Source organism: Gobio gobio (assembly GCF_949357685.1).
Source record: "Gobio gobio genome assembly, chromosome: 1".
Taxonomy (NCBI): Eukaryota; Metazoa; Chordata; class Actinopteri; order Cypriniformes; family Gobionidae; genus Gobio; species Gobio gobio.
The window spans coordinates 11,328,510-11,338,952 of NC_137097.1; positions in this window are offsets into that span (position 1 = coordinate 11,328,510).

A 10,443-nucleotide genomic window follows, 5' to 3' on the forward strand; every position below is an offset into this window, starting at 1 on the left:
TGTCCTGACTAGTACATGTTGACCCCTCAGCAACGCTCGGAAGCGGTGCAGGGCGAACCGTACTGCCAGTAACTCGAGGCAATTGACATGCAGAAGACGCTGGGGTCCTGTCCAGGAGCCCGCGGCTGCTTGTCCATTGCACATGGCACCCCAGCCCGTGGATGATGCATCTGTTGTCACAACAACATGCCTGGAAACTCGTTCTAAGGACACTCCGGTCCGTAGAAAACTGAGGTTCGACCACGGGGTGAGTGTCTGTAAGCAGGCCCGAGTCACTTGTACCCGGAGCGTGCCAGACTGCCCATCTCGGGACTCGATCGCGTAGCCAATGCTGAAGCGGTCTCATATGAAGCAATCCGAGCGGCGTTACCGCGGCTGCAGATGCCATATGCCCCAGGAGCCTCTGAAACAGTTTCAGTGGAACCGCACTCTTGCCCTCGATTTGTCGAAGGGAAGTCAGCAGAGACTGCGCGCGCTCGCTCGAAAGCTGCGCGCACATGGCGACCGAGTCGATATCCATACCGAGAAAAGAGATCCTCTGCGCGGGGCAAAGTTTGCTCTTCTCCTAGTTGACCCGAAGTGTCGAAGTGTCTTCCCTTCTGTGTCGAGGCAAAATGGAGACATGGAAGTAGGCGTCCTTCAGGTCGATCGCTGCAAACCAATCGTGTGGACGAACGCATTCGAAAAGGCGTTTCGCTTTCAACATCTTGAACGGAAACCGGTGAAGGTAACGGTTCAAGACGCGCAGGTCCAGGATTGGCCGTAGCCCACCGGTCTTTTTGGGTACAATGAAGTACGGGCTGTAAAACCCGTAATTCATCTCGGCTGGAGGGACAGGTTCGATCGCACCCTTCGCCAGTTGGGTGGCAATCTCCGCTCGCATGACGGGGGCGTTGGCCCCGATCATAGTGGAACGGACTCCCCGGAAGCAGGGAGGAACCTGCGCAAACTGAATCGCGTAGCCGCGCCTGATGGTCCGCTGGACCCAGCGGGACAGCCCTGGAAGCTGAAGCCAGACATCCAGAAACTGCTCCAGCGGGGTCATACGGAGTACAGACGTACCCGGTGTGGGCTTGCAGCGATGCAGCGTCACCGGCCCGGACATGGGAGGCTGTGGGGCGTCCCGGTGCGGGGGCACGGTTGACAGCTGCGTCCTGACAGAGGAGACCAGGGAAGGACGCACGTTCCACTGGGGTCTGCTCTGCCAGGAGGCTGGCGACAGAGTGGGATGCGAGTGGCGGGACCCGTGGGTGGCGTGCACCGTCATCACCGGACTCTGTGGGCTCAGGGATGGGAGTGTTAATTCTTTCTTTGACCAAAATAGGGTGCTGCTGACCCGGGGGCCAGCAGCTGAACAAAGGATTCTCCCCCGGCCCTCCACTGGGGGAAGGAGTGGTCCTGCTACCATCTCCTCGAAAGAATTTCCCATCCCTGAGCCGTCCGTCTCAGGAGCGCCGCTTGGCCTGGCGTTTAGCGGGGCGCGGGGCGGCCTGAGGGGACTTGGACGCCTTCCTACGGCTTCCTCCGCGACCCGGCCCGGGTGAAGGCTGCTGCTTGGACCGGGTGGGAGGGGCGGGAGCCTTAGGAGGGCGTCCTCGGCGTGGAGCAGACTGAGGCGACTGTGCCGGCGGCTGGGTGGAGGCAGCAGCTGGCCGCCGGGGCAGTACATGTTTTATTGCCTCAGTCTGCTTCTGGGCGATTGAGAACTGTTGGGCGAAGTCCTCAACCGCACCGCCGAAGAGGCCGGCCTGGGATATGGGGCATCGAGGAACCGGGTCCGCTCGGTGTCCCGCATATCGGCCAGGTTCAGCCATAAGTGACGCTCCTGGACCACATTTGTGGACATCACTTGACCCAGGGAGCGTGCGGTCACCTTCGTCGCCCAGAGAGCGAGGTCGGTGGCGGCACGCAGCTCATTTAAGAGCCCTGGATCAACTCCACCCTCGTGCATGTCCTTGAGGATCCTGGCCTGGTAGACCTGGAGGATCGCCATGGCATGCAGCGAAGCGGCAGCCTGCCCCGCGGCTCTGTGCGATTTCGACACCAAGGTTGATGTGAATCGACAGGCTTTGGAGGGGTGCTTAGGATCACCACGCCAGGTTGAAGCGCTCTGAGGACACAGTTGCATCGCAACAGAACGTTCAACTGGAGGGACCCCAGTGTACCCTTTAGCTGCCGCCCCATCGAGGACGGAGAAGGCGGAGGAAGTCACCGAACGGTCGCGGGAAGACAACGGGGACTTCCAGGACCGCGTGAGTTCCTCATGCAGCTCGGGAAAGAAAGGTATTGAGGGCAAGGACTGACGGGTGTCAGCGCGAGCCCCCAAAAACCAATCGTCGAGCCTTGAGCGTTCGGGACAGGGTGGAGGGTTCCACTCGATCCCTAAACTCGCGGCTGCCCGAGACAACATGGCTGTCAGCTCTGGATCTGACTCGGGCAATGCTGGCACGCCCGAGGGCGGCAGCACAGCCGAGTCATCATCTCCAGAGGACTCGAGCCCACCTTGTGATGCGGTGATCGACATCGCATCCTCCTCCGGAGCGCCAAACGAGATGCGCGGGGGGGGCGAAGCCGGCCCCGCGATCTGCGTCTGAACGCTCGCGGGTTGCAGTGTGCAAGACGGGGGTGTGGCCCGAGGCATGAGCGTCGGGGCTTTGTTCCACACCGTAACCGTCAAGTCACCCTGACCACCAGCCGAAGTACTGGGCCTCTGGGACTCAGTAGATCGGGGTGTGGTAGAGGGGACTCTCACTTCAGTACGAAGGTCATGGAGTCTTGACCGCAACACTGCGATGGTCATGTTCCCGCAGTGAGAACATGACGCATCCACGAACGCTGTCTGGGCATGCTGAAAGCCCAAACATACCAGACAGTGTTCGTGCCCATCAGAGGAGGAAAGCAACCGACCACACCCAGAAGTACACGGACGAGACATCCTGAAAAGGACGCGTCACGTGTAAGCTCTTTTATGAGAGGAAAGCCTCGCAGAGAACGCCGAAGCGCCCAGGGACAACACACCAGCTGTCTAGCGGACCACTGCGCAGATCAGCAGGCAGGCAGTATGATGATCACTGGAACGCGCCGTAACACCAACGCCTCTGGAAAGCTGCTCGTCTCGAAAGCTGTCGAAGACTCAGATCAGGCTTGTAGGAGTGAAGAGATCCTCTTGGCTCCAAAGCAGAAACATAATGCGATGTTGCCAGCGTACTTCCTTATATACCCACGAGGTGGGGCGGAGTTACGCATGCAAATTCCGCATGCCCATGGCATTGGCACTGCCATTGGGCACTGTTGAATACTAGAAGATGATTGGCTTCTAAGCGAAACCCCCATTCGTTAGTCACTAATGTACGTCGTAGTGACTGAACGAAAGGGAACGGGACAAACTAATTGGAATCTTCCAATTTGAGGGCTCGCATCCGGGATCATAAAACAAACAGGTGAGAATACAATTTAAGCTTGTTTCTGCCTGTTTGTTGAGAAATTGATCCTTATATTTTCGTGCCGTATTTTTTTTGAGGTCATCCTCGTAAATTCTCTTGATACGGGAAGAATGGGAGCAGTATCTTCCATTATATGCTGAATGAATATCCTCGTACTTTTGATAAGGCGGGAAGAATGAAAGAAAAGCTACTTTCATTGTACTATTTTTGCTGATTATCCTCACGTTTTTTTGTGCGTGGGAAGAAAATAGATGATTTTGAGTTGAAGATTTTCTCTCTAAAACACTATTTTAAGTGAGATATCCTCAGCTGTTTGTCGGTGATTGAAGGATAATACTAAGTTTACTTTTTTTTTTTTCTCCTTCTCTCCCTTTCCTTTTTTTTCTTGTTTCCCTCTTAATTTGGCAAAATCAAAAAGTTAATATAAGACTGCAGTCTCTATTATTTTCATTCTATTTGGACATTTCCTAAATATTGTAAAGGGTTGCATTTAAAACAAAGGAGAGATCTTTGTTGGCTGTTCCAAATGGGTGAAACAATTAGTCGGCCGGTAAGAGGGGAAAGCCCTAAAGACTTTATGAACCGTAATAATAAAGCGTTTTATACGGAACCATATCTCTCAAACCTTGCGGGTTGGTCTGAAGGAAAAACACAATTAAATCCGTTTCCCCGCGATGGTTCGTTTAAGGATGAACATTTTCGTTTGGCAAAAGATATGATTTTTTTTGGCTGGGGTGACCCATTATGGGATGAAAATTATATGAAGGATTCTTTTAAAACTTGGAAACGCATGAAAAATTTTTGGGATAAGGGTCCAGATAAAAATAGCTCTGTTTCTGTGAGTGCATCTGCCTCTCCAGTCCAGTTGAAAACTGACATGCCAGAGCAAGTTGGGGAGGGCCATGAGGCCCCTCCTTCTCCTTCACAGGAAAAAAGTCCGCCGCTGCTGGGTTTAGACTGTTCTAAGTCTTTTTCCCAAGCAAATCAGAAATCTGAAAATTCTTTGCCATCCTACGATGCAATTGTTGCGGCAGCCCCACAGCCTGCAATTAATCGCTTATACCCGCGACTACCAAACACAGAGACATTCCCTTTTATTCAGGTCCCTGATGGATTTAAAATAACCCCCCTGAGTGCAACTGAGGCAATGGCAATTTGCAAAGACTTACCAGATCCATCAAAATTTCCACATAAGTTCGTCACAATAATGAAACGGCTAATGTCATATAGTCAATTGACAGGGCGAGATTATCGCCTGATTTTGACTAAAACATTGCCTGCTGAAATTACGGAGGATGAAATGATCGGAGAAATTGAGTACTTAAACCCAATCTATGATGCACCACCGGTTCGGCGACTTCTTAAACCATCAGATTCGAAGCCAATTGATATGTCTAATAAATCAAAAGTACTTCTATTTGCTGATTCTGATGATGACAATGTTGATGATACTGAATGGGTGTGGGCAAGTGCAGATAAACTGAAAGTTTTCTTCAAGCAATTGACGGCATTTTTGCTCAAAGTGTCTTCTGCGAAACAAGATTTATCTTTTGTTGCAAACACGATGCAAAACGCGGGCGAAAGCCCTGTCGCGTTTTTTAATCGTTTTAGGCATGCATTGGTTGAAGAATCTGCTATCCCTGTTGATCAAAATTGCCCGTTGTTCTTGAATACGTTCCTGAATAACATGAACAAAGACACTGCGCAGTTAATAAGGATAACGACTCCAAATATTACCACAATTTCTGTTGATGAATTGGGGCGACGCTTGCGTGAGCTCTCTTCAGCTGGAGCATTTGAAAATTCCAGGGGGAAGCCTGCAATACTTCAAATGAACGCTGCAGGTGACCCGAAAACTTACCAAGCTAATGAAAACAAATGCTGTTTTTATTGTGGCAAACCTGGACATTTTGAGCGACAATGTAGGAAAAAAGTCTATGACTTACAGAAATCAGGAAGGCAGAGGAGGGGCCTTGGGGGCTTCACACAAAGACCGATGGCGCCCTTTTCTGCTAAAACTGACAAACTGAATCCAGCATACCCTACCTCTTGGAAAAATAAATGACTAAATCATAGTGCAGTTACATCAGCTTGTGATAACTTTTTACAGATTTCCTTGCATTATCCAAATGTATCAACTGTTTTGCCCTTTTTCGAGTTAAATGTTGACCATAAATCTTATGCCTTTCTCCTTGATACAGGCGCGACAATCTCATCGCTTTCTTCACTCGTTTATGAAGGCCCGATTACAGGAAAACATGTAAATTCTGTGGGAATAACTGGTACGGCTGTGAAGTGTGAAATGACGCCAAGTCTTCCGGTTACTTCTAATGATGTTCCATCATTGTTTAAAATGCATGCTTTTGCAATAATACCCGATTCCCCCTTTTGTCTCATGGGAAGAGATTTGATGCATAAATTAGGTATTCAACTCCACTTTCACAATGATTCTCTGCAACTTCTGTTTCCTGCAGCTTACTCTCTCACTGTTGATACAGGAAGTGCTCTCCTCGAAGACCAGCCTGCAACTGAGCTCAAACAGGAAATTGAGGGAGTCAACCCTAAGCTGTGGGCGGAACATAAGGAGGAAGCAGGATTCATTGATGTCCAGCCCTATTTTGCTAAGCTAGAAACACACAGGCCTGTGTATCAAAAACAGTATCCCCTTTCCAAAGACAAGGTGGATGGTATTCTTCCTGTTATTGATAAATTATTGGCTCAAGGCATTTTGGTCCGAACTCATTCACCTTATAATACTCCAATTAATCCAATTAAGAAAGCAAATGGTTCTTGGCGTTTAACTCAAGATTTGAGAAAAATGTATGAGTTAGTAACACAATTGGCTCCAATTGTACCTGATGTGCAAACTATAATTAATTCTATTCCTTCTGAGCACTCATTTTTTACTGTTGTGGATCTTTGCAGTGCCTTCTTCAGCATTCCTGTTGATCGCCGAACGCAGCCACTGTTCGCCTTTACCTTGGAGGGTTCGCAGCTGACATGGACACGGCTTCCTCAAGGGTTCAGTGATTCTCCTGCTGTTTTCTCTGCTGTGGTGCACTCAACGCTAAAAGATGCTCAACTTCCTCCAGACACCTGTTTGCTTCAATATGCGGACGATATCCTCATTACTGGGGCATCAAAAGACATGTGTGCTGCTGCTTCCAAGATTGTCTGCAACATTTTAGCGGAAGCTGGTTTCAAGGCATCTAGAGAGAAACTGCAGTGGGTTCAGAGGAGGGTCAATTACCTCGGCCATGAACTGTCGCAGGGCCAGGTGCAACTGTCTGCGGACAGAGTGAAAGCTATCGCAACCTTTAAGCACCCAAAGACACGGAAGCAAATGCAAAGCTTCCTAGGGCTCGTTAATTACTGCCGCGCGTGGGTGCCTAACTGCTCCCTCCACGACAAGATCCTACGAACTGCTACTCTGGGAGACTCAGAGAACATTACATGGACATCTGAAATGGACCAAGCATTCAGACACTTGAAATCCTCCTTGACGAGACCTCCTGCACTCGGACTCCCAAACTACAAACAAGCGTTCCATCTCTATGTGTACCAGAGCGGCGAGACGGCCGCAGCAATCCTCGCCCAGGAACAAACAAAAAATGTTTTTCGCCCGACTGCGTACCTCGCCAAAACTCTCGACCCAGTTGCCAGGGGACTCCCGGCTTGTTTGCGTGCGGTGGCTGCCACGGCGATCATGGTACAGGATTCTGAACGAATTGTACACTGTCACACAAATTAATTGTGCATACTTCACATCAGGTTACTGACGCAAGGTGAATTTGAGAGTGACGACCACGAGTGCCTGGCCAGAATTGAGACACCAACATCCTGCAGGCCAGATGTTTCTACATCTGTCCTGGAGGAGGGGCTACATTGGTATATTGACGGGTCCTGCTTCAAACCAAATGACAATACATACTTAACTGGCTATGCTATGGTTGAATTACCTGATCGTGTAATTGAAGCATACTCTTTGCCATACAAATCAGCACAAGTAGCAGAATTAATTGCGTTGACAAGAGCTTGTCAACTGGCAAAAGATCAGTGTGTTAATATATACACTGATTCTAAATATGCATATGGCATAGTCCATGATTTTGCTAAATTGTGGGAAGAAAGAGATTTTAAGACTTCAGCTGGAAAGCCAATAGCTCATCATAGCATTGTAGCTGAGCTCATTCGTGCAGCACAACAGCCATCAAAACTCGCTGTTATCAAAGTAGCAGGACATGCTGCAGGACAAACAGATGAAGCCAAAGGAAACAGATTTGCAGATGAAATTGCGAAATGGGCTGCTAAAGAAGTAACATTAAGTCCACATGTAAGCGAAGGAGGCACAGAGGTGCCTATGATGAATTCATCATTGACTAATGATTTGGACATCAAAATATTGCAAGCTAATCCTACACAAGCTGATTTAACTCATTGGACAGACAATGAAGTAAAACCAGATCAAGCTGGAATATTGAGAGACAAGCAGGGTAGACTTGCACTCCCTGCATCTGCAATTGTGATGCTATGTCGACACTATCATGGAGTATCACATGTATCAAAAAAGAAAGTGATACAAATGTTGAATCGATCTTACTGTATAGCAAATGCTCGAAGAAATACTCTGTTGATATTAGATGCTTGTTTGGTGTGTGCTCAAACCAACAGACACAAGCCAACTAAATATGACGCTTTACCACACCCTGAGTTACCATTCCAACATTTGCAAATTGATTTTACACATATGCCTCCTTGTGGAAATAATAAATATTTGCTTGTGATTGTTGACAGGTTCTCCAAGTGGCCAGAAGCCTTTCCGTGTGGAAGAGAAAATGCACAGACGGTAGTGAAAGCTTTGGCTAAAGAAATTATACCGCGTTTTGGTATACCGTCGGTCATAGACAGTGACAATGGGACACCGTTTGTTTCCAAAGTTACGCAATTATTAGCCAAAGAACTTAATATTACCTGGAAGCTACACATGCCCTATGCACCAACTGCAAGCGGACAAGTAGAATGCATGAACAAGATTATCAAAGATCGAATTAATAAGGCGTGTATTGATACAGGCAGAAATTGGGTTGACCTGCTGCCTGCCGTATTGACCGAAATTAGAATGTCACCATCAGCAACAACAAAGATGTCCCCCTTTGAAATTCTTATGGGTAGACCTTTCCCGACCCCATGAGTCAAAGGTCGCGCTGGCAATCTCTCCACAGGTGACACGGAGGTGATCGTCACGGATTACGTGGATTCCCTAGTCAAAACTTTGAATAGCATCAATGGTGATGTCTCTCTCTCTCTCCCTCTTCCTTCAGAAAACCCCACTCATCCTTTCGTCCCAGGACAACAGGTGTTGATAAGGAGCCTGAAGCCCACCAAACTGGGAGAGCCAAGGTATCTAGGGCCTGCCGTGGTGATAGCTGTGACAAGGACAGGTGTTCTGACTGACTTCCAGCCGCAGTGGATCCATGCAAGTCGACTGAAAGCAGCTCCAGCCCAAGGAAGCGTCCTGGTCGATGTCGAGGAGGTGGGAGCCACTGAGCCAAGGAAAGAGCCGACGGAAGGGGAAGCAAGAGCTTCTAAGAGGAGACGACGAAAGAAATCGCAAAAGAGCTAGAATCATCTCAGTGAAAGCTCTTGAGCCATGATGATGAAAGTTATATTTTATCTAGTGGTCCTAATAAATATATTTGTTCGTGTACAAGCTACAGTCAACACGGGCAATGAGACTTGGGTATATCATGATGACAATGCCCACCACACTTTTGCCGAAAACATGTGGTGGCGTCTCGCGAAATACACAGCTAGACATGCAGGAAAAACTGACGACTGTTATGTTTGCACAAAAATGCCACATAGTGCCTCTGGACCACGTGTAGAAGCTAACTCACCAATGACAGAGGAAGAATTGGAGTGTCCACTTGTTGTTAGCGTTACTGGAATGATGGCTCCAAATAAAACTATAGCATGGGGTTGCGCAACAGCTAGATTGATGCTCGCACCTCAGGTACAAGCAAAAGTGGCAACCATTGCCACTATTCCAGACTCACTGTTGTGTATGGAAGGACAATTTGGAACAGTGAGGATGGGAGAAATTCCTGAAAGTAAATGTAATCGAACATTCCAGCATTGTGAGATACAAAATATGCCATGTTGCATGGAATGTCTTTTGAATGGACAGACTAGTATAGATGATTGTTCGACAAAAAAACCACAGCCAATATCTACTTTAATTGCTCATGGATGGGCTAGTCCTTTCGTACAAAACAGATGTCAAAGTTATTGTGAACTTGCACCAGGTCAAAATTGTCACATATATGCTCCTTCAGCAAGAGGGACTAGAGCTCTCCAAGATTGGTTTTGGTTGTGTGGACATAAAATCTATACTAGTCTTCCAAAAGATTGGAGTGGAAGATGTGCTCTGGTAACTCTGGAAGAGTATTCCATGGTTATTAGAGAACCTAAATCTGATGATATGATAAAACAAAAACGTAAAAAGAAACGCTCCCTCTCTGGCCGCAGTTCATCTAGTAGTATGGATAGAGATAACCCAGTGCCAAAGCAACATAGACTTTGGACGGGTACTGAAAAATTCTTTGAAGCACTGTTCCCCTGGGTTGGTACTACTAGTCTTCAGATTGAAGTAGAAGTTACAAGATATGAGTTAATCTCATTTATTAATACCACAAGAGACACCTTGGCTGGTGTCCAACAGGAACTGCGAGGGCTTCGTTTAACTGCCCTGCAAAACAGGCTGGTCTTAGATCAATTAACTGCGGCGAGAGGAGGAGTGTGTGTTATAGTAGGAACTTCATGTTGTACGTACATTCCTGAAAATGATGCAGATGGTCATTTAATCGCAGAAGGTTTAAAGAATATGACTAGAATTGCTCAAGAATTGGAAAGACGAGAGGTTGATGACAAGCAAGATGGTTTCTTAGCATGGCTTACAGGATGGCAACAAATGCTTGTATCTGCCTTAATTCCTATAGGT